Source organism: Myotis nattereri, assembly GCF_964212035.1.
Source record: "Myotis nattereri genome assembly, chromosome: 1".
NCBI lineage: Eukaryota > Metazoa > Chordata > Mammalia > Chiroptera > Vespertilionidae > Myotis > Myotis nattereri.
In genome coordinates, this window is record NC_138075.1 from 159302822 (window position 1) to 159328175 (window position 25354).

A 25354-nucleotide genomic window follows, 5' to 3' on the forward strand; every position below is an offset into this window, starting at 1 on the left:
TGACGGCTGGCCTGTGCAGCCGATCTCTCTGCCACTGATCACCATGGCGATCACTGGGTAGCAGGCCAGCTGGCACCCACAGCCCCGGGGGTCCAGTGGTGCTGGCTGGCCTGGCTGGGGCTCTCTCTTCCCCCAATCGCCATGGCGATCATGGGGAAGCAGGCCAGCCGGCACCGGGGCTCTCTCTGCCCCAGTCGCCATGACCCCCAGGGGTGCCGGCTGGCCTGCGCCAGGGCTCTCTCTGCCCCCAATGCCATGGCGATCACGGGGAAGCAGCTCTCTCTGCCTCCCATCTACAATGCAATCACTGATCAGCGGCCATCTTTGCCAGCCCCCCACCTCTTGCCTGCCGGCTGGGTTTCCGATCCCTTTCGCTTCCCAGCATTGCGGCTATGTATGCAAATTAACCGCCATCTTTGTTGGCAGTTAACCGCCATCTTGGCTGGCAGTTAATTTGCATATCGCCCTGATTAGCTAATGGGAAGGGTAGCGGATGTACGGCTAATTACCATGTTTCTCTTTTATTAGATAGGATATATATATATATATATATATATATATATATATATATATATATTAGAGGCCTGGTGCACAAAAATTTGTGCACTCGGTGGGGAGGGAGTCCCTCAGCCCAGCCTGTGCCCTCTCACAGTCTGGTACCGCTCAGGAGATGACCACCTGCTGGCTTAGGCCTGCTCCCCGGGGGATTGGGCCTAAGCTAGCAATCAGACATCCCTCTGGCAGCCCAGCAGCCCTCAGGGGATGTCCACTTGCCAGCGGGGAGCAGACCTAAGCTGCAGTCAGACATCCTTAGCGCTGTTGAGGAGGCAGGAGAGGCTCCCACCACCACCACCACTATACTGGCAGCCATCAGCCTGGCTTATGGCTGAGCAGAGCTCCTCCACGTGGGAGCTCACTGACCACCAAAGGGCAGCTCCTGCATTGAGCATTTGCCCCCTGGTGGTCAGTGTGTGTCATAGTGACCAGTCATTCCCAGTCTTTCTGCTGTTAGGGTCAGTTTGCATATTACCCTTTTACTATATAGGATAGAGGCCTGGTGCACGGGTCGGGGCCGGCTGGTTTTCCCTGAAGAGTGTCCTGGATCAGGGTGGGGGTCCCGCTTGGGTGCCTGGCCAGCCTGGGTGAGGGGCTGATGGCTGTTTGCATCTAGTCGCACCCCCTTTAGGGTGGACGTCCCCACTGGGGTGCCTGGCCAGTCTGGGTGAGGGGCTGAGGGCCGTTTTCAGGCTGGCCGGTGACTGAAGCTCCCAGCCTCTCCTTTTTTTCTCTTTTTTTTTTAAATCTGGGATTTATTTACCTTCTATAATTGAAACTTTGTTGCCGTCACTGGAGCTGAGAGCTGGCTCTTGCTCGCTCCAGCTCTGAGGCCACGACCTGCTGAAAGCAGGTATCTGGGGTTTGTTTAGCTTCTATAATTGAAAGTTAGTTGCTTTCAGAGCTCAGAGCTGAGCCGCGGCAGGCGGGGAACCTTGGCTTCCTCCATCACTGGAGCAAGCAAGCCTCCTGCTCGCTTCAGCTGCATGGCTGCCTGCTGCCATCTTGATTGGCAGTTAATTTGCATATCTCGCTGATTAGCCAATGGGAAGCGTAGCAAAGGTACAGTCAATTACCCTCTTTGTCTTTCATTAGATAGGATATGTATATATGTATATATGACACATAAGAAGATAACCTCTGCTTTAAGAACTATTAAAAAGTCTATGTGGAAGAGGGGAAATTATCTTAGCATCACAAAGCTATGGCATTGCATATCTATTTTTTCTTTCTGTTTCTTGGGAATATGGAATTACTATTTATAGGATTACCAAGTGTTTGTATTTGATATTTTTCACTTAGTCGTTACTTTCCTATAAATTATCTGTAATTTTTTTCTTAGCATCATTGTACTCAGTCAATTCTGTTTGTTCATTGCTTTAAATACACATTTTCATTTACTCTGGTATATGTGTTTATTTTTGTGCATGACTTTCTTCTCTCTCAGCTGCCTTTTCACACTTTGTCTAGATTCCTCCCCTTTAATATTTTAATCTCTTACTTTATAAACTGCATGCTTCCTTTAGTTCTATAGTGTATAATTTTACATAATGATGATGATGATGACAATGAAAGCAAGCAATGGACACTTCCTTTGTGAAGAGCATTATGTGTGTTAATTCATCTAATCTTCGTACCACGTGGTGATATTATGCTCTCCATTTCATAAATAAGAAATCTGAGTCCAAATAGCTAAATAACTAATAGAAGAAAAAGCTAGAATATGAGACCAGAAATTTGGCATCCAACTCCCCACTTTTAACCATGAACCTATAGTATGAGTGCCACACTGTGTAATGCTTTCCACCTGTAGGACTATGGATTCTATTTTTTTATGCTAGCACTTTTTTTCATACACCCCCCAACACACACACATTAAATATTTGTTTTGTTTTTGCATACTGATTCTCAAAGCAAGAAAGATGTGCCTACACCCAGTGTTTGTCTGCTGACAGATTTATGGTCCAGAGTCTACCTGGTGCTGCTAGAATCCCTTTTCCAGATCTGAAGCTTGATAGGCAATTGTTGGGTATATGTCACACATCATTTTTGCTGCCTAATAGTTGTTTGTCCAATATGATCCTACTTCATTGAGTTTCCTAAGTCTAGGCATGACTAGATATTATTTCTTCTTCAATATGGTCTACCTCTTTGGCAGTTTTAGATAATTTGTGCTAAAGACTAGTGATATTTTCAATTGATAGCTTTCTTTACTAGGGCTGCTGCACTTTTGCATCTTTTCATGTGCTTTGAAGGACTTGCAGAAAAAGCGGGCAAAAGGTGAACCTGGCATAGCTAGCAGATCACCTTCATCAGTCTTGTCTCATAAAATAAAGCCATGAGCAAAAAAAGGAAAGAACACTCAATGAGAAGAAGGGGGAGAAAAGATAGAAAGCACAGAATCTGTGGGTGACCCTCGTATTGCTTAAATTCCCATTGCATCGGGTAGTGGAAGTGTAGTTTCCCTCATAGTTTGTTTTCTTACTTTTACCTCCACTCTCATCACCTGACCACAAAGGAGAAGGGTTCCATTGTCACTACATTACTTGCCTGAGCAGGGAAGGTAGTTTATATTACTTTAATTTTCATTCATAGCTATGAAAATATGCCCTCTCTTTCTCATGAAATTCATTATTGCAGAATCCCACTGCTAACATGAACAAATTGAATGATTCCATTGGGTTTTATTGCTCCAGGAAGCAATTCCTTCAATTGATGAGAAAGGCTCTATAATATACTAAAAGAGAAAAATATAATTCTTAATGACAAGGATGCTCCCATGTGAATTTCCTCTCCAAAGGCTTTCTTGTAAATTGGGCCCTTAATATATAAAGTGTATTTTATTATTCTACACTTATTATTCTTTCATCATTCTATTATTCCAAATTTTTAAATACTGAATTAAAGTCATCACTTTCTGGGTACAACACTAAACTTTGGACCATTCTCTTGTCCCTCAATATAATCTCAGGCTAAGTAGGCTCTGATATATGATCTTGTGACTATATGGTGAAGCTCATTTTACCTCTAGTTTATGAACTCTGGATATTGGAGGATGGCAAAAGTGCTTATTGTCATTCTCCCTGTTTTTTAAAATACTAGTTCCACGCTTTTTAATTAAGATAAGATAATACTGGGAGTAAAAAGTAGCTTACTTTCATTTTTATATTTTAACAGGCCATCTTAAGATATCCATCAATACACTCATTTTGCTAGAGAGTAACAGATACATTCACTCTTTCATGGATAGCATGCATACCTATGGCACTTACCCTCGGAAAGCTTTGCAAATTTAAATACCGACAAGAGGAGCAAATGTATATTAAAAATAAACAAACTGCCAAGCAATACTAGTACATGAGACTGTATGTTAACAGAGTTTCGTGGTGTTTCTTTCTAGTTTCAAAATTCCTCATAGAAATTGGACATTAATAAATAAAATTTGAGAAGTACAGCATTTTTCATTTTCCCAAATTTCACTTTCTGCTTTATAAGGAAAAGAAAATGTTTATTTGGTGGCGATGTTGAGATGGCCCAAGAGGACCCTGTTTGAGATGTGTGTTCTGCATATGAGCTGGCACTCTTTGTTCTTTCCGACCCATTACCATCAGAGGGGCTGCTGCCCAGAAGAGCATTTTTAGGCACATCTGCAATGAACTGTGTGCTCCTCCTGTTGGGTCATTCACAGGAGTCCCGGGATGGGGGTGAGAGGGGAGGCTACTGTGACACTGCGATGGGAAGGTGGCCTGTTCGGTGCTGCCACATGCCCTGTCGCTGTGGTTGAGATGACGCTGAGCCCAAAGGTGTCCAAAGAGGTTTTGTCTTGGTGGGAAGGAAGGAGGGGAGGAGAAGGATAGGTTAAACCAGATCAAATTGCTGATATTGGACCATTTTTACCTGCAAAGATGACTATTTCATACGGCTTAACTTAATACAGTCCCTGCTGTGGCCAGTATGAAAGAGATGACTTGGGCTAGGGCTCTCTCATCATGATTTCCCTCCCCCCGCTCCTCCTCCTCTTCCTCCTCCTCCTCCTCTTCACCTTTTTCTTCTCTTGCTTCCTCTCATGCCGCTCCTCTTCTTCTTGTCATGGTTGTTTGGGAATGTGATTTAGGAATTAGCGAGGAACCCCATAACCTTTACCTCTCTCTTTTTCCCCCATTATATTTTGAAAACAAACAAACAGTGAAAATACAGCCAAGGCTGAGAAATAAGCAGTCATCTCCAGGGCCCTTCTCTGGTTTCACAGGTCTGTAACAGTGACTCCATGAAAAAGAACTACAACTAAGTGGGAGTTTGCTGAGAGCGGGAGCTGTGCTTCCCAGGGGCTGATGGAAAAGCAGCACCAGTGCATGCCTGCTGCTGGCAGTGAGGCTTGGCCATTTAGATGGTGACCAGTGATGTTTCTTACCCCAGTTCCTAACTTAACCACTGTCCATTGCTAATGCTGCAGTGTTTTTTTTTAAAGGTCAAGGTCTCAGTGCACACAAATCTGAATGGCAGTGCACTTTCAGAATTCCCTACTTTTTTTTTTAATATATTTTATTGATTTTTTACAGAGAGGAAGGGAGAGAGATAGAGAGTTAGAAACATCGATGAGAGAGAAACATCGATCAGCTGCCTCCTGCACATCCCCCACTGGGGAAGTGCCTGCAACCCAGGTACATGCCCTTGACCGGAATCGAACCTGGGACCTTTCAGTCCGCAGGCCGACGCTCTATCTGCTGAGCCAAACCGGCTTTGGCAGAATTCCCTACTTTTTAATTTTATTATGTTCAAAGTGAAGTCTATCTTCTTTAGTGTGATATTTAAGGCTATGAACATAACTTATCCTACACTCTCAACACACACACACACACACACACACACACACACACACATTTCTTGACTCCTTGCCACTTCTAGAATATGTCTTTGTACTTAAATGACCACAACTCTTTACTCATAATGTTTTCCTGAAATTGAGAAAATCTAAATAAATTACGGTACAGATGCAGTCCTGTATTTACTTATACAGGGTAACACTGCATGCTACTTTTGGTTCCTTGGTCTTTGTTGGGTCAGGTGATTACCCATGTATATGCATGTATCTATAGGTTATTGACTGTTGCATTCTCGGCTCATGGGATAGGATCTGGCACATGGTAAGTGGTTTTTAACATTAAATAATAGATCTTTATAGATAACTAGAAGCCCGGTGCACAAAAATTTGTGCACTCAGGGGAGGGGGGTGCCTCAGCCCGGCCGTGCCTTCTCGCAGTCTGTGACTCCTCAGGGAATGACCACCTGCTGGCTTAGGCCCGCTCCCCAGGGTATTGGGCCTAAGATGGCAATCAGACATCCCTCTGGCAGCCCGGCAGCCCTCGGGGGATGTCCACTTGCCAGAGGGGAGCAGGCCTAAACTGCAGTCGGACATCCTTAGCGCTGTTGAGGAGGCAGGAGAGGCTCCCACCACTACCACTGTACTGGCAGCCATCAGCTTGGCTTGTGGCTAAGCAGAGCTCCTCCCATGTTAGAGCACCCTGACCACCAGAGGGCAGCTCCTGCATTGAGCATCTGCCCCCTCGTGGTCAGTGTGTGTCATAGTGACCAGTCATTCCCAGTCCTTCTGCTGTTAGGGTCAGTTTGCATATTACCCTTTTACTATATAGGATAGAGGCCTGGTGCACGGGTGGGGGCCAGCTGGTTTGCCCTGAAGGGTGTCCTGGATCAGGGTGGGGGTCCTGCTTGGGTGCCTATCCAGCCTGGATGAAGAGATGATGGCTGTTTGCAGCTGGTCATACCCCCTTCAGGGAGGGGGTCCCCACTGGGGTGCCTGGCCAGTCTGGGTGAGGGGCTGAGGGCCATTTTCAGCTTGGCGGGTCACTGAAGCTCCCAACTTCTCCTTTTTTTCTTTTTTCTTTTATTCTGGTATTTATTTACCTTCTATGGCTGTCACTGGAACTGAGAGCTGGCTTTAGCTCTGAGGCTTGGCTCCAGCTCTGAGACCTCGGCTGCTGAAAGCAGGTATCTGGTTTTGTTTGGCTTCTATAATTGAAACACTGTTGCAGCTCCAACTCTGAGGCCCAGCTGGCTGAAAGCAGGTTTATGGGGTTTGTTTAGCTTCTATAATTGCAACATTGTTTCTAAGAGTGCAGCTCAGAGCCCAGCAGCAGCAGGCAGGGAACCTTGGCTTCCTCCATCACTGGAGCAAGCAAGCCTCCTGTTTGCTTCAACTGCCTGGCTGCCGGCCACCATCTTGGTTGGCAGTTAATTTGCATATCGCCCTGATTAGCCAATGGGAAGCATGTCGGAGGTATGGTTAATTACCATGTTTTTCTATTATTAGATAGGATATGTAGGTATTTGCTTTATACTAAGGCATATATTAAAGAAAAATGTTTTCTAGGAGTACTACCAAATGAAGCAAAACAAAGTTATCAATGGTAGGTGATTGATCTTTAAAATTATATAAGAAATGTCAGAAGTACAGTTCCCATCTGAATCTGGAATCTAGGCTCCAGATTGACAGGAAACAAGCACAAGACAGAAATGTTATTGTGTTGAGGAATTTATGTAGTTGAGAATCGGTTTCCTTTACCTTTCCAGCTTCTAGGAGCCTTTTGCATTCCTTGGCTCATGGCCCTTCCTCCATCTTCAAAGCTAGCAGAGGAGCATCTTCAAATCTCCTTTTCTGTCCAACCTCACTTCTTCTCTGACTGAATTTCCCGCCCCCTTCTTTCCCTTGTAAGGATCCTTGTGATAATGTTGCACTTACTTGGATAATCCAGGATAAAGTCCCATCTCAGTATCCTCAATGTAATCACATCTTGAAGTCTCCTTTGCTGTGTAAAGTAACATAGTCACAGGCTCCAAGGATGAGGGCATGGGTATTTTGGGAGGGCTATTATCCTGAACCACATCTCATGACCTCAGAAAGAGCTGTCTTCCCAGGTATTCCAATAAATTGGGCAGATAGTCTTTTATATTTGTAAATCAATGTTCTACCCAGGGTCATTTCCCCTTCCTTTCTTCTTCTTTCCTTCCTTCCTTTCTCTCTTTCCTTCTTTCCTTTCTGCCTTCCTCCCTTTGCCCCTTTCTGTAGACCCTATTGAATCTCTGCTGAGGAACAGGTACTGTTTTAATACTATCCACAGAAGTCACTTGGCCAACTCCCCTTTGGCTGTCCCTTCAAGACAAAGCTATTAGTATTCAGATGCCACCCAACTTTGGAATTCCTTGTAGGAATTCCAAACAAGTTTGAGCATCATTGTGTTAGAGCACGTACTGAACACCTCAAAATCCAGAATTATGGCAAAGTGCTAACAGAGGGGCTGCCCTCCTGATACTTACACTTCTTGACAGATAAGACTATTGCAAAGTGCTAATCAAAGACTAGTCTGACAACCAAACAAGCATCGAACAGTGCCGTGCATTAAAAAAGTAAAGGAGGAACGTGTTGCTGTTATTTATAATCTGCTTGTGGCATGCCAACCAAGAAGCTGTCACAGGAATTGCATTTCTAGACAGGGTGGGATTTGCGGGTGGTGGCAGGACACAGATTTTTGTCTGGCTGTCACAGCTTCCTGAATTTGCAGTTTAGAATGGATGCCTCTGCAGCCTCTCTTAAGGCTTAAACTCCTGTCGCTAGGTCTAAAATAACTGAGGACTGGCAGAATCCTGGAGCTATTCCTTCCAGGATTTGTAGTGATATTATTTTTTTCTAAACCCCACTTGTGGAATGCTGAATGCCAATCCAACTGGCAAAGGCATCTGATAAGAGCATATCATCCTGAAAGCATTTCTGACAGTCAGTGTCACTATGCATCTTTTTTATCACCCTCCTTTTTACAAGGTATCACAGATAGCACACGAAGTTCAACTGTGATTAATAGGACTCTCTCACCATTGACTTCACTGGGCTCCAGCCTATGAAAAAAAATGTGGCTGCTGATAAATCTCAGATGATAAGAGCTGTGTTATATAAGCAGTTTGGGCAGGCATTTCAGTACATATTATGACATGGTGGTAGTTTGCAACACTCAGTTGAATCGACAAGGCCTTTTGTTCCATTGATTTTGCTAAGCATCTGTACAGGGAAGCTAAAAAGTACTTCTAGTATGAAACCCATGTATACACAATAGATATTAGACTATTTGGCTGCTGGTACATTGGTTTTTTGGAACCATTTCCTGAGTATTATATATACACTGAAAAGGTTTTTCTAGGTGTCCTTTTAATTTTTTTCTTAGCTATTATTAATATGTCAAAGCTTCTGGTGGAACACAAAGTTAAAAAATTAAAAATTGTCTAGGAAAGTCCTGAGAGCAAAGACAGATGCAGTTGTTCTGTTTCAACTTGCGATGCTCCAGCTATGTAGGGGGGGTGCTCTGGTTAGCATGTCAAGTTGTATATGTGCTTAAGATTTAAGGATGAAATGGCAAATTATTTAGGTTACTAAATTTCTAAATGACAAGAGGTTTAAGTGGTAGAAAAATATCACCTCGGATTTATGTGGGCATAAAGAAAACTCCTTCAAAGCATGACTTGTTTACTGGAAACATTCTGAAGGAAATTTAATTGTGCACACCGGGTATTACGGGGCACGGAGATGGCCTTCCAGAGAATTGAAGTCTGTTGTGGGGCAACTTGGAGGAGCAGTTTACATCTCGAACCATAACTTCAAGCACAGGTAAAAATCATTTGGTTATAGAGCAGGATGTAATGATTAGGACCAGTTATGTAAATGAGTTCTGAGGTTTATGAACATAACACGTGGAGAGCAGAGCCTTGCATTTGAAAGGCCTTCTCCAGCAGCCCTCACCTGTGTTCCATGAACCCAGGACTGAAGCCACACTAGAAAGACTGCATGCCCCTCACTTGAACTTTTTCACGCCTCGCGCCTTTGCTAGAACCATCCCTTTGGACCATCTATTTATCTTTTAAGGCCCAGAACAAAGACTTCATCCAAACTAGTGAGTATCCCTTTTCTGAAGTCCATTAGTGCATTGTACATACTTCTTTTATAAATTCATTGTTGTTTATCTACAACACTAGAGGCCCAATGTACGAAATCCGTGCAAGAGTAGGCCTTCCTTCCCCCAGCTGCCGACACTGGCTTCCCTCTGGCACCCGGGACCCAGGCTTCCCTTGCAGTCCCAGCTTCATCCGGAAGAATGTCAAATCTAATTAGCATATTACACTTTTATTATTATAGATGATCTGTTCCCCACCTCCCTATCCTCATAGATTGTGTGTTTCTTGGGCCTTGATACCCCCGGCCCCCGTGACTTCACCTTTGTATTTCTGCCCTGCCCAAGCAAACCATAGACTCCTGGTGAGTGCTTATTCAGTGACAGAATGAATTTGGGCCCAGAGAAGAGACACCAGATCTTCAATGGGATAGTCCATCACCCTCCTTACATTTCTTATTTAGTCAAAGAATGTAAAACTATTATAATAAAATCTTCCCCGATGAAGAAAGCAGAAAAAGGTTGTAGAACTTAAAATCCTCTAATATAAAATGTTCATGTGGGCAGATCCAACAGAGAAGAAACTAAGCCTAGGGGATTTTCACTCTGAAATCCATGGATTTTCTTTCTTGTTGTTTTCACCTCTTCCCAGTAATTCCATGTGATGGAGACATTTTGCTGGGGTTAATCTACACGTAATGAAGTTTCAAAGAAATCATATACTGTACTCTCCTTATCAAGCCCCAGGGATTTTCCTTTCTGGGCAGCATGATACAAAACAGTGATAAATAAGCTGATGTTTATCACTGTTAGTAATACTTTCCTTTACTTTTCTTTTCCCATCCCCAAAACAAGCATGTATTCTTGAGAGTGGTTTCTTTATCAAAATTAGAGGTTTTGCACACATTCTGTCAAGACTGGAGAATTTTTGATAAACAGAAACATGAAAGATCCAGATCATAAATTTTATTTCAAAAGACCTCCCTTGGCTTCAAGCTCATGTCAATCTGACCTTTGCTTCCTAATACAAATAATGGGCAAATATCCAGGTCTAGCCTGAGCTTGAGCCCTGAGATCAAGAACTCAGCTCTGCTACCTCCAACCACATACCTGCTGGCCAAGAAATCATAAGCACCCTTCCCTCTGGAATTGCAGCAGAAGAGTATAGCACAGAGAGTCCTCCAAAGTACCAGGATTTCAAACCTGGTCCTGATTATAACAAAAGTAAATAGCCCATCTGGAATCCTCAGAAGTGCTTAGAGAATGTAGAGTCTCTTCCATGCTTGATAAATTTGGGGACGTTACAGCAAGGAGAGTCTTACACAAATGCTGGTCAACGTTAAACTTGATCCTCCTAAAATCAGAAGAACACAGATTCCTGAGATGTAAAGAATGGGGTCAAAGTGATGAGAAGGAAGTTTGTTTCTGCCTAGTATCAATTTTCCCCAAAATCCCAAATGAAATATAAATGTGATTGATTTTCATGACTTTTTTCTGTCTGGTTTCAAGATTAAAGTAATATTAAAGATTAAAGAGTATTCAATCAACTATTAGCCAGAATTCTGGAAATTGGTGGTATTCCCACATAGCTTTATATCTAAATCTGTAATTCTCAGGGAGAATTGTCCACATCATGGGGATGAGGGATGGAGAAAGGACCACAGATTTGGAGTTTGAGGACATAGAACTGCACATCCCCTTTGCCACTTACTATCTGCATTGTACAAAAGCAATATACAAGACTGGCTGAGATCCATAGGATGTCTTGGAAAAAGTGTTTTGTGAACATAATATGAAAGTGCCCTGTAAGCATAATATAAAAGCATTCAATTGTTCATAATTACAACTAATCCTTAAACATGTAGCTTTATAATTGTACTGATTTTTCCAACCAATCTGATTAACACAAATGTGATTTTGTGTATTACTTACCCATTTGTTGAAAGAAAACACCTTTGAAGCCTAAGTACCTCTCTTTCTTGGAAGGTGGGATGTTTACTGAGAGAGGAGAGCTCTGCTTTTGGTTGCTCTGCACAACATTGTGCAAGATGGCACCTTTCATTTCCACCACAGAAACGGGAGAAGAAAAATGATGACAGAAAAGAGCACTGTGGGGAAGCTTGAGATTCAGAGTGATTTTCTCTTCTGTTTAAAAATATTTCCAGAAGATTAGACATACATACCTTAGTGTAAATCATTTTTGGATGGCCTGTTTAGGATTATTCATAGTGCTTTTCCTGTACATTAGTGAGAGTAACTAGGAATTAATTGTGGTGGTAACTCTCTCAGATAGAAGTCCCTAACCAAAGCAGGCAGGCCATTTGGGTGGGGAGCAAATAAGACTTACCTGACCCTGATAGCCAAACTCCATGAAAGAATTGCTATTCCTTCCTCTCAAAGAGATTTGGAAATAGCTATTAGTGTTGGAGATTAAAACCTGAGACGAAATCTAAAAGCTTTTTCTTTCATCATTATCATCAATCTATGCTAATAAGAGGATAATATGCTAATTAGACCAGACATCTTCCAGGAGACCTTCCAGACATCCTTCCAGACAAAGCCATGGTGGTAGGGCCGAGGCAGAGGCAGTTAGGGGTGATCAGGCCAGCAGGGGAGAGCAGTTAGGGGAATCAGGCCGGCAGGGGAAAGCCGATAGGGCAGTGGTTCTCAATTTTCTGGCCCTTTAAATACAGTTCCTCATGTTGTGACCCAACCATAAAATTATTTTTGTTGCTACTTCATAACTGTAATGTTGCTACTGTTATGAATCATAATGTAAATATCTGATATGCAGGATGGTCTTAGGCGACCCCTGTGAAAGGGTCGTTCAATTGCCAAAGGGGTCGCGACCCACAGGTTGAGAACCGCTGTGTTGGGGGGGTCAGGCTGGCAGGGGATAGCAGTTAGGGGGATCAGCCTGGCAGAGGAGAACAGTTAGGGCGATCAGGCCAGCAGGCAGAGGCGATTCGGGGTGACCAGGCAGGCAGAGGTGGTTAGGGGCAATCAGGTAAGCAGGCAGAGTGACCTCTAGTAATCTACACTAATAAAAGAGAAAAATGGTAATTGGCGTACGGCGATACCTTTTTCATTGGCTAATCAGAGCTATATGCAAATTAACTGCCAACTAAGATTGGCAGTTAACTGCCAACAAGATGGCAGTTAATTTGCATATGTAGGCACAATGCAGGGAGGCGAAAAGGAAAGCAGGAAGAAGCCCCCTGCCACTGACAGTGATCGGAAACCCAGGGGGGAGCTAAGAGCTGGGGGGCAGGGCAAAGGTGGCCCTGGGGCCGCCTTTGCCCTGCCCCCCAGCCATGATCGGAGAATCAGGTGCCTTTTCCGCCCTGGCCAGTGATAGCAGGAAGTAGGGCTGGAGCCAGCGATGGGAGCTGGGCACGGTCGAAGCTGGCAGTCCCAGGAGCTAGGGGTCCCTTGCCTTGGCCTAAAGCGAAGCCCACGATCGCGGGGCCGCTGCAGCTGCGGGTCCCCGCTGCCCGGGCTGGACGCCTAGGTCAGGTGTGTTAGGCCTGGGCAGGGGCGGAGCCTGCAACCGCGGGGAGCTGGGGGTCCCCTGCCCAGGCCTGACACCTCTGCCGGAGGCCTCAGGCCTGGTCAAGGGGCCGATCTGGTGATTGGTGATCGGAGGGTGATGAGGGTCAACTCCTCTGGCCGAGGCATCAGGCCTGGGCGGGGGGCTGGGGGTCCACTGCCCAGGCCTGATGCCTGGGCCAGAGGCATCAGGCCTGGGTGGGGGCCGGAGCCGGGGGTTGGGGGGATATGATGGTCCCCTTGCCCAGGCCTGAAGCCTGGGTCAGAGGTGTCAGGCTTGGGCGGGGGGTGGAGCAAGCGATCAGAGGGAGATGGGGGTCCCCTGCCCAGGGATGATTCCTGGGCCAGAGGCCTCAGGCCTGGGCGGGGGCCAGAGCCAGTGATCGGGGGGAGATGGAGGTCCCCTGTCCAAGCCTGACACCTCTGGCGGAGGCATCAGGCCTGGGCAAGGGGCAGAGCCAGCAATCGGAGGGGTTTGGGGGTCCCCTGCCCAGGCCTGACGCCTGGGCCAGAGGCATCAGGCCTGGGCTGGGGGCAGAACCAGTGATGGGGGGAAATGAGGGTCCCCTGCCCAGGCCTGAAGCCTCTGTCAGAGGCGTCAGGCCTGGGCAAGGGGCTGATCCTGCGATTGGAGGGTGATGTGGGTCAACGCCTGAGGGCTCCCAGTATGTGAGAGGGGGCAGGCTGGGCTGAGGGACACTCCCCCCCCACACACACCCAGTGCACGAATTTCGTGCACCGGGCCCCTAGTCTATAATAATAAAAGCATAATATGCTAATTAGACCAGACATTCCTTCCGGATGACCTTTCGGATATAGCTGGGGCTGCAAGGGAAGCACCGAGTCCTGGGTGCCAGAGGAAAGCCGATGCCAGCAGCCAGGAGAAGGAAGGCCTACTCTTGCATGAATTTCGTGCATCGGACCTCTAGTAATAACAATAATAATAATAGCAACAGACAAATTTTACTAAATTTCTTCTATGTGCCAGATGCAGCCCCAGGTACTTACATACATAAGCTCATGTAATTTCACCCTTACAACCCAGAGGGGTATGTATCATACTCCCCATTTTTCAAATGAACAAAGAGCAGCTCATGTTATTGATATAATAACAATGACAGCTTTTGAAGAGACAGAGCTGGTACTTCAACCCAGATCCAACTTCAGGCCTCACTTTATTCCACTACTCCATGCTGCTTCAGTGTTTATTAGCTAGATGAGCTAGATGGGTGGATTTACACAGCTACAGGTCTTGAGGTCAAATAACCTCTGGCTTCACATCTCAGTTCTGTCACTTATTACCTCTGTGGTCTTGGAAGAGTCTCTTAATCGCTCTAAGCCTGTTGTTTCATTTGTAAAGTGTTGTTATTATTTGGCCTTCAATCCTCACGGGGTCACTGGGAGGGGCACATGACGCAATGTACAGTGAGTGCAAGAAGATACAAGGTCTCCTTGTGAAACTTCCCTCACAGTGGTATTGTTTGCAAGGCTTATTCTTAGAAATGTATTTTCTTAAAGATTTTGTATTATTCTAAGACATGGGCATTTATCAAGGAGTAGAAGCAATGATATACAATAAAACCTTTATTTAATTAGAGCCTACATAAATAGGCACTCTTAATTATCTACACTTTTTTGTTGTGTTTTCCTTGAACTCATCTTTTGAGAGTAAGGACACAATTAGTAAGAAAATAAGTAAACAGTAGGGGTTTGCTAAAAATCCAAACAGCATCTCAGGTCTTTCTAGGGTCACAATCCGAGACTGTTAGGGCAGGCTGTTCCCCAGTGTCCACCGATGTCCAGTCACTGGTCCAATGTCTCTTCGCCGCCATGAAGCCTGAAAGCCAGGTTCCTGTGCGCTTTCTATCATGTCCCCCGCATTTCTATCCCACCTCCTTGGCCGGATTTTAAGCCCGCACAGATGTTCAGAGTGACTGCGCTCCAGATCCACTCCATGCGCATGGGGAGGCGGAGGTTTCTGTTCCTGTAGAGTGTGCTTATTCGTGGTGACTTGGTTCATTGTATAAACACTTTCAACCACAGAGGCTGGAAATAGAAATCTAATTATCAAAACGTTCCATTATACAAACAGTTTCATTCATATTTCTTTTTAAAATTGTTGTTACTTGCCTTATAAATAATGGCAAAACAAGTTCACATGGTGGTTTGAACTGTCTGGGACACATAATGAACTGGAATTAGTCATTCTCACAATGCAATATTTGGCTCTGCATATTGCCCAAATTCACTAGAAAACTGCCAATCACACTACTACATTCTGTAGATCCATCCATCACAGAGGAAAGCATTGTGCAGGATTATAGAATATTAAAAAAGCACATGAAGGTGATTTAATTGTTATTGTGTAAGGCAAACACAGAGAAATGTTGTGTTTGAAGAGGAGGAGTAGGTCTAGTCATTCCTGACTTTCCGGTGGAGGGAATAGTCTTGAAAGAACAGAGCAAGGGCCAAAAAGTAGAATGGGGGTGTCATTTTTCCTGGTCCTTATTTTCTTATGATTGTTTCATCTTGATCATTTCCTTTCAAACACTGACTCCTTTGTGGCATCCTGGATAGCAGGAGAACAGAAGATTCTAACATTTTGTTTTGAAGCAAGGATTAGAATTAACTGCCCTTTAAATACAGTAACAAATTAATCCAGCCGAAGTCCCAATGAGAAAGTTCAGTCAAATTCTTATTTCCCAGATATGGGTATTTCACACAGAGATGCAAGAGAGGGTAAATTACTTGCTCAAGGACACACAGCAAGTTACTGAGCAGCTTGGAAGCAATTACACATACAGAACGATCTTAATTAGTTGAGCCCTACGATGATAGAAGTGTCATGATTTCTGAGGCATCCAGCAGTTCTCTGCGGTCCCAGTGGTTGCCATATCAACTGCCATGAGGATGGGAGCCACCAGCCTAAGCCGAGGAGTCAAACAGGAGCAGAATGCAAGAATTATGAGGGCACTGAACCCCCACTACATTCTTGTCCGCAGCTGCAGGACCTAAATGAAACTGTGGCCTTGGTCTACAATGCAAGGTTCCCAGAGCAAACCAAGGCTAGGAAAGTAAGCACTGGGTGCTCTTCATGTTTCTGGAATCAAAGCTCTTAGACCAGAATGACTGTAGTAACTATAATGAATATGAATCAGAACCAAAGATAATTTCAGCAAAATACGTTTTAACCTGATTCTCAGAGGGCGAAGAACGTCCAAGTGACAGATTTTTCATTTGGGGCCAAAAACAATTGAAGGTAACCCTGGAAGCTTAACTAACTTTTTGGGCCAGAGGCCAAAACTTGCAGCTCAAAAAAGAGCATAATATGAGCTTTAAAATGGATTATAAAGAGTCAAATAGAATAAAAGTGGGGTCTGAGTATGAGTCAGTAGCATGTTACTGGGTTTCCTGAGATGAATCATCTGACCAGGTCAATAGCATCAACATGATATTTTTAATGTAATGTCTAAAATTGCTAAGCTTTGATATTGTAAGTAGCCTGAATACATAGTGAGAGTCTACGAGTAACTTGATTTTGCTGGCATTGTTCTAAAGCGGATCTTCTTTATCAAAGCCACAGATACGTGGGGCAGTTTTAAAGATAATGTGAAAATTCCTCTAGCATTGGGACTTCACAGTTACCGGTTTATATCACCTTTCATTCATAATAGAAGTCTAGTTGATAGGCAGTTGGTTATAAAGGCTTGTCTGAACTTAGGAAAGGGGTGATTAACTAAAAATAGTAATCTACTTTGATGAAATATAAAGTTAGCTGCCTGAAAAAATATCTGTATTAAATATGGACAACCTATCAGGCACAATGTTGTTAAATGGTACTAAGTCAATTCCCACATTTATTCTGCTACCCTGTGGTGAATCCCCTGTCTTACCCCTGATGAATCCACTCTGATGACCAACCCACTGGAAATCTAACATGATTTCATGTTCTCCCTTTAGAAGCTAGAAAATATCTGTCCATTGAGAAACCCAAAGTTGTATTTTTAAAGAATTTCTCCTACATTGCTCACATCTGTATTCTCTAGGCAATACCACAGAAGTAATCATAATGGCTAACATTTATTGAGAATTGAATGATGGTTGCTACGTGCCTAGCACTGTGCTGAGTTTATTAGCATATGATATCACATTGAATCCTCACAATAGTCCAGATTTACCTACATTTTATGGATGAGGACACTGAGGTGGAAAGGGGAGATAACTTGCCCAAGGTAACACAGCTGAGACAGAAGCAAGATGTGAATCTAGGTGGTCGGACTCTTGACCATTATTGTACCTCCTCCTAACATCCTTCATGGACTTTCCCTATAAAGCTATTTTCCTATGAAAGAAATATTAGTCATCTTGATGTGAACTTGACAGGGTTAGCTATGCTACACATTTTAATTTGAACTGTAATTGTGAAATGTAAAGCTTATTTTCCAATTAAAGACAAGATCGTAGGAGGATTTCTGCTTCTGACCAAGATGGAGTAACACGGACTAGATTTACCTTTCTGTCTGATGATGAAACAATTTTTAAAAGTACAAAGTATATTTCATAAAAATAATAAAAATTAAATACATTTTTGAAAAAGAGAAACAGCGTGCAAGGCACAAGACAATGATCCTCAAGGAATGACAAACAAATGAGGTGACAGGATGAAATGGAGGAAGACTGATGGACTTCCCGGATCCCACAAGCAGGAAACGGACTGATAGAACTACTCCACTACAAACATGCTCTATTCTTCCAGAAAATGTAAGAATAACACTGAGTATGCAGAGACCTATGCAAAGGGCAGAGCAGCAGACACAGAGGAGAGGCTAGTGAGCCTCCATGGGCTTCAGAGGTGGGTTCACAGGATCTCTGACAGCCCAAAGGAGGCAGGAGCTGGTTCAGCCTTCATGGGCCCAGAAGGTGGATCAAGCCTTAGAGAATTATTCTTAGGCCCTAAAACCTAATGGAACTTGCCCTAATAGATTGCAAACTTATCTAGACTAGTGGCCCCAGTTATTCCTTCATTTTTTTCTCTCTCTTTCTCTCTCTCTCTCTCTCTCTCTCTCTCTCTCTCTCTCTTTCTCTCTCTCTCTCTCTCTCTCTCTCTCTCTCTCTCTCTCTCTCTCTCTCTCTCTCTCTTTTTGAATGGGGAATGACTACCTTACACCTGTCCACCATTGTACTTTGAAAGCAGATAACTTATTTTCCAGTATCACAGATCCACACATGGATAGGAATCTCCCCAGAATGGATGATACCCAGAATCTCACCCATACCCAATTTATAGTATTTATATGATGCTATTTAGAACTTTTTTGAGGTGATGAGATTTTAAATTTAAAGTTAATTCTAGAATGGTTTAAGACTTTGGGGTGTTAAAATGAGGTGAATGTATTTTACAAGTGATATAGATATAAATTTGGGGGTCCAGAGGGCAGACTATACTGCATTGAAGAGTGTCCCCTCAAAATCATGTCTACCAATAACCTCAGAATGTGGCTTTATTTGGAAATAGGGTATTTGAAGATATAACTAGTTACGATAAAATCACACTGGATTAGTGTGGGCCCTAAATCCAATATGACTTGTGTCCTTATAAAAAGAAGAGAGGAGCTTTTGCCAAGTAGCTCAGTTGGTTGGAGCATCGTCCTGTACACCAAAATGGTGTGGGTTAGATTCCAGGTCAGGCATATACCTAGATTTGGGGTTCAATTTCCAGTCGGGCGTGTACAGGAGGCAACTGATAAATGTTTCTCTCTTCTCTTTCTCTCTCTCTCCCCCTCTTCCCTCCTCTCTCTCTAAAAATCAATGAAAACATACCCTCAGGTAAGGATTTAAAAGGATAAAAAATAAATAAAAAGAAGGGAGGCAACACATAGGAAAGATGAACATGTGAAAATAGAGGCATAGACTAGAATGATGTGAGCCACACATTTTCTAGTATTTTGTTATATCACACCTAAAAACCAAATACACCATGATAATATTAATCAAAAGAAAGTTGGAATGGCTCTATCACTAGTATGAATACTACCAGAGATAAAGAAGGTCATTTGGTTATGATAAAGGGGTCAATTCATAATTGATTAAGAAGACATGCCAATCCTTAACTTTTATACATCTAATAACAGAGATTCAAAGTACATGAAGTAAAAATTGATAGGGGAAATAGATCCACTATTAGATCCACTCAGAGATTTCAATAATCCTCTCTCAAAATGGATAGAACAAATAGACATGAAATCAGTGACAGTAGAAGAGAAGTGAACAACACTTGAGGCAACTTGACCTAATTGACATTTATAGACCATTACACTCAACAACAAAATTCATATTCTTTTTAAATGTATCTGGAACATTTAACAAAACAGACCATTCTCTGCACCATAAAATAGCTTTCAATGAGTTTAAAGTATTCAAGTGATAAAAAACAGTGCACACTTTAACAAAATAGAATTGAATTAGAAATAACAGAAAATCTCCAAATATTTGAAATGAAAGTAATATACTTCTAAATAATCCAGGTGTCAAATAAATCAAAAGGAAAATTAGAAAATATTTTAAACTGAGTAAAAATAAAAACACAGCATATCAAAATTTGTGGGATGCCACTAAAACAGTATTATGGGGAACTTTTTAGTACTAAATGCCTATGTTAGAAACAAACAAAAAAAAGTCTTCAATCAATGACTATAATTTCCAGATTAAGAAACTATTAAAGAAAGCTAAGTAAGCACAAACTAAATAGAAGAAATGAAACAATAAAGATGAGAGTAAAATAGATACCAGAAAGACAGCAGAGAAAATCATTGAGACCAAATGCTGGTTTGTTGGAGATCAATAAAATTGCTAAACCTCTAGTTAGACTAATTATGGGGAAAATAATTTAATAATGATAAAAATGAAAGATATGACATAATTAAATTTCTATAGATACCTAACAGAAAAATAAGAGACACTATTAATAACTTTAAGTCAATATATTAAACATTTAGATTAGGGGCCAGCAAACTAGAAAAAGGCCACACAGTAAAAATTTTAGTCTTTGAAGGCCACATATGGTATATGCCACACATTTATTTTTCAATTGTTAAAAATGTAAAAACAAGTTCTTATTTTGCAGGCTGTAGGCCAACTGCTGACTTAGATGAAATAGACAAAGTCCTTGAAAGACAGATTACTCAAACTCAAGAAGAAATAAATAACCTGAATAGCCCCGTATATAATAAGAATTGAATTTGTAGTTAAAAACTTTCTCACAAAGAAAACTCCAGACTCAGAAGGTTTACTGGTAAAATCTATCAGATATTTAAGGAAGAACGAATACAATTCTATACAAACTCTTCCAGAACATTAGAAAAGAGGGAATACTTTCCAATTTATTCTATAAGACCAGCATCACCCTAGTACCAAAACCAAATAAAGAAAATAGGAAAACTAAGATCAATATCTACTTGAACATAGATGCAAAAATGCTAAACCATATTTTAGCATATTGAATCCAATAGTATGTAAAGAGGAAAATTCATGATGACCAAGTGGATTTTAAGCAAGGCTTGCAAATTTTAAAATAATTTCATGTAGCCCTGGCCGGTGTTCTCAGTGGTTAGAGTGTCAGCTTGTGCACCCAAGGCTCACAGGGTCTATTCCAGGTCAAGGGCCTGTGTTGCAAGTCAGGGCAAGTGGGGAAGGCAACCAATCAATGTGTCTCACATCAATGTTTCTCTCTCTCCCCCTCTCTCCCTCCCTTTTACTCTCTGAAAAGCAATGGAAAAAATATACTCAGGTGAGGGTTAAAAGAAATAAAAACATTTTTAAAAGTAATTTAATGCAATTCACTGTATTGGCAAACTAAAAAAAAAGTATATGATCATCTAATAGGTACAGAAAAAGTATTTGACAAAATTCAACATTTATTCCTGAAAGAAAAATAAAACTCTCAACACACTAGAAATAGACAGAAACTTCCTCAACCTCATATGCAAAAAATGCCCATTATTATCAGACTTAATAGTGAAAGACAATGATTTTCGTCTAAGGTCAGGATCAAGACAATGATGTCTGCCTCTCCCTTTCTATTTCACATTATACTGGAGATTCTAACCAGTGCAATTAAGAAAACTCTACTATGGTCCAACCAGCTTGGCTCAGTGGTTAAGCACTGACCTATGGACTAGGAGGTCATGGTTTGATTCCCAGTCAGGGGTAGGGGGCTCAATCCCCAATCAATCTCTCTCTCTCTCTCTCTCTCTCTCTCTCTCTCTCTCTCTCTCCCTCCCTCCCTCCCTCCCTCCCTCCCTCCCTCCCTCCCTCCCTTCCTCCCTCCCTCCCTCCCTCTTTCTTCCTCCCTGAAATCAATTAAAACATACTTTAGAAAAAAAAAAGAAGAAAACTTTACTATGAAAGACAGTATAAAGGACATGTGTATGAAAAAGGAAGAACTGAAATTGTCTTTTTAAAAGCAACATGATTGTCTATAGAATCTACAAAGAAGCTACTAAAACTAACAAATAAGCTTATAATTTGGCAGGATATAAGATTCACATGTGAAAGTAAATTGTATTTCTATGAACTACCCCATTTATGAATTTATGATACCACCAAAAATTTAAATGTTTGGGAATAAGTCCAACAAGAGAGATAAATATCTATACACTGAAAACCACAAAAATTGAGGAGAGAAATTAGAGAAGACCTAAATAAATGGAGAGAACATCAATTCATGGAGCAGAAGACTCAATATTGTTCTGGTGTCATTTCTCTCTGAATAAATCTATAAATGTATTGCAGAGCCAACCAAGTCCCAGGATAATTTTTTGGTAGAAAAAATGGCTGAAAATTATTTGGAATTGAAACAGGCCTAAAATAACCAAAATAACTTTGGGGAAAAAAAAGAACAAAGTTAAAAGGCTAACACTATACGACTTCAAGGCGTATTATCAAACTTCAGTAATCAAACAGTATGAAATTGACACAAACATAGACAAATAGCTGAAGGGAACAGAAAAGAGAGCCCAGAAAGAGATCCGTACATATATAGACAACTGATTTTCAACAAAGGTGCAAAGACAACTTAGTGGAAAATGATGTTTTTCAATATATGATGCTGGACCAATTAGACATCCACATGTAAAAAGGAAATAAACTTTGATCCTTGTACTACATAAAATAATTAATTCAAAATTATCACAAGACTAAATATAAAACTTAAAACTATAGCACTTCTAAGAGAAAATATTGGAGAAAATCTTTGTGACTTTGGGTAGACAAAGATTTCTTAGATATAATTCTAAAAAGAATGATCCAAAAGCTGGTAAATTAAAATTATTCTTTTTGAGAAAAACAGTAAGAGACTGGAAAGATAAGTCACAGACTAGAAGAAAACCTTTGTAAATTATAATTTGAGAAAGAACACTGGACATTTAACAATAAGAAAGCAAACAAACCAATTTATAAAAAATTGGGCAAAAGATTTGAACAGGTAACTAACTTCTCCAAAGAAGATATACAGATGTCAAATAAACACATAAAAAGATTCTCAACATTATTAGTTGCTAGAGGCCTGGTGCATGAATTTGGGCATGGGTGGGGTTCCTCAGGCTGGCCAGTGATTAGGGCCCATCGTGGCCAGGCTGGCCGGGGGGAGGGGCCACAGGAGGTTGGCCACCGGCCCCCTCCATTGGGGCCAATCGGGGCTGGCCAGCTGTGGAGAGTTACAGGGGAAGTTGGCTGTGGGAGCACACTGACCACCAGGGGGCAACTCCTGCATTGAGTGTCTGCCCCCTGGTGGTCAGTGAGCATCATAGCAACCAGTCATTCAGTTCATTCATTCATAATGGTCACTTAGGCATATATATCCTATATAATAAAAGGGTAATATGCAAATTGACTCTAACAGCAAAATGAGCAGAATGACCACTGGACCAGTCACTATAAGGCGCACTGACACCCCTCTTGGTCCCTTTCCCCGGCCAGCAGGCTCTGATCACCTGATGGCCACCCACTGTGGGGGCAGAGCCAGCAAGCAGTAGGGAACAGCCAACCTTTCAGTCCCTTCCCCCAGCCATCAGGCACTGATCACCCAATAGCGAACGGGAACCGGGGGATGGGTGGAGGTGGGGGGCAGGGATAGCTGTGGGCAGCTGGGGAATATGGCCCTGATCGCAGGCCAGTCCTAGGGACCATACCGGTGCACAAATTTTGTGCGCTGGGCCTCTAGTGTGTATATATTTGTGCACCGGTGGGGGCCGGAGGGGGGGGGGTCCCCTCAGCCCAGCCTGCACCCTCTCCAATCCAGGAGCCCATGGGGGATGTCCGACTGCCAGTTTAGGCCTGATCCCAGGCAGTCAGACAACCCTCTCACAATACTAGACTGCTGACTCCTAACTGCTCACCTGCCTGCCAGTCTGTTTGTCCCTAACTGCACCCCTGCCAGCCAGATACCTCAACTGCCCCCCCTACCAACCAGGTTTCCCCTAACTTCCCCCTGCTGCCAGTCTGGTTGCCCCTCACTGTCCCTCCTGCCAGCCTAGTCACCCCTAACTGGCTCCCCTGCTGGCCGGATCACCCCTAACTGCCTCTGCCTGCTGTCCAGGTTGCCCCTAACTGCCCCCCACTTCCAGCCTGATCACCCCTTGCTGCCCCCCCCTGCCAGCCTGGTCACCCCTCACTGCCCCCCCTGCCAGCCTGGTCGCCCTCAACTACCCCCCTGCTGGCCTGGTCACCCCTAACTGTCCCCCTCTGCCAACCTGATTGCCCCACACAGCCTGCTGTTTGGTCATTTGGTCATCCCTCACTATATATATATTAGGGAAATCCATATTAAATCTATAATGAACTATCACTATAACCTATTAGAATGGCTAAAATTTAAAGTCCTGATCATACCAAATTATGGTGAGAGGGGAAGTACTGGAACTGTCAGTCATATATCCCCATACACTGATGGTAGAATGTGAAGTGTTATAGTCACTAAAAAACAGTTTGGCAATTTCTTAACAAGTTAAAATATACCTACCATATGATGCAGTCATTCCACTCCTAGATGTTTACCCAAGAGGAAGGAAATCATACAATGTTCATCCAAAGATATGTACATGAATGTTTATAGCAGTTTTATTTGTAATAATTAAAAGATGGAAACAACCCACATGTCTATCAAGAAGAGAATGGATAAACAAACTGTGGCATATTCGTACAATGGAATGCTACTCATCAGTAGAACAGAATGTACTATTATTGATATAGGCTCAACATGTATGAATCTCAAAATGATTATGCTAAGTAGAAGAAGCCAGACAAAGAAAAGTAATATTGTATGATTCTATTTATATCAAATTCTAGGGAATGCGAACTAGTGTAGAGTGACAGAAAGCAGGTCAGAGTTACTTGGGGGATGAGGCAGGCTGGAAGAGATTACAGTTGAAGCAAAAAGGCACTTTGGGGGTTGATGGGTACATTCATTAACTTGATTGTGGCAATAGTTTCATGGGTGTTTACCTATGTTGAATCTGACCAAATCACATACTATAAGTATATGCAGGTTATTACATGTCAATTGTATGTTAAGAGGGCAGATCAGAACTCTTCCTAAAGTAAGAGAAGGTGGGGAGGAGGAGAGTAGGAAGGAGGGGGGGAAATTTCAGACCTCAGAGAAGCAGTTTGGGAGATTAGGTTAGTAAGAGGAAAGGGAGAATTTCCTTGAAGTTCCCCACCATCATTTCCTAATCTGACTATTCATATAAGCAAACTGACAGGTTCCACTGGGATGCTTGCTCAGAGGGTTCCATTCAAATTTACTTTCTACAACTTTTCTGTGATATTTGTGAATCATCAGGGTTTTATCTACTCCAGATTGTTAGATGAAAAAGTGAATGACTACATCTAGAACCCAGGCCACAACTGACATCTAGGATTTATTAGTATAAATTCTACCTTACTCTCTGCTGAACCCTCACTGTAGAGAATTGATTTTCAATAAGCAAACCTAATTTATGAAAATACAAATTTATAGAACAAGTAAGAGATTGATAACATTCATTACCAAAACAGTCCCCAAAGGGCTCTTTTAAATACAAAAGCTTCTTGGGGGCACCTAAAATTGGTTCAATATATTTTTAATGGATTTTCACAGGAAACTAGAAACTACATCTTTTTGGGGTTCAGGGGGAGGGGGACAGATGCTGTTATTTTTTTTTAACAAGTGGTGTCCATACAGTTGCAGGGAGTTAAAATTAAAAGACATGAAAGCAGATTTTTTTAAAAAAATATTATATCAGAGGCAGAAATGATCTGTCACA

General features: G+C 42.5%; 1 protein-coding gene across 2 annotated transcripts in view; it reads left to right on the forward strand.

Annotated features, from left to right (window-relative positions):
* The window catches only part of CELF2 (CUGBP Elav-like family member 2), a gene marked incomplete at its 5' end in the record, with an annotated part of 552657 nt that overhangs the window by 89773 nt on the left and 437530 nt on the right, over positions 1-25354 (forward strand). The window lies entirely within an intron of this gene.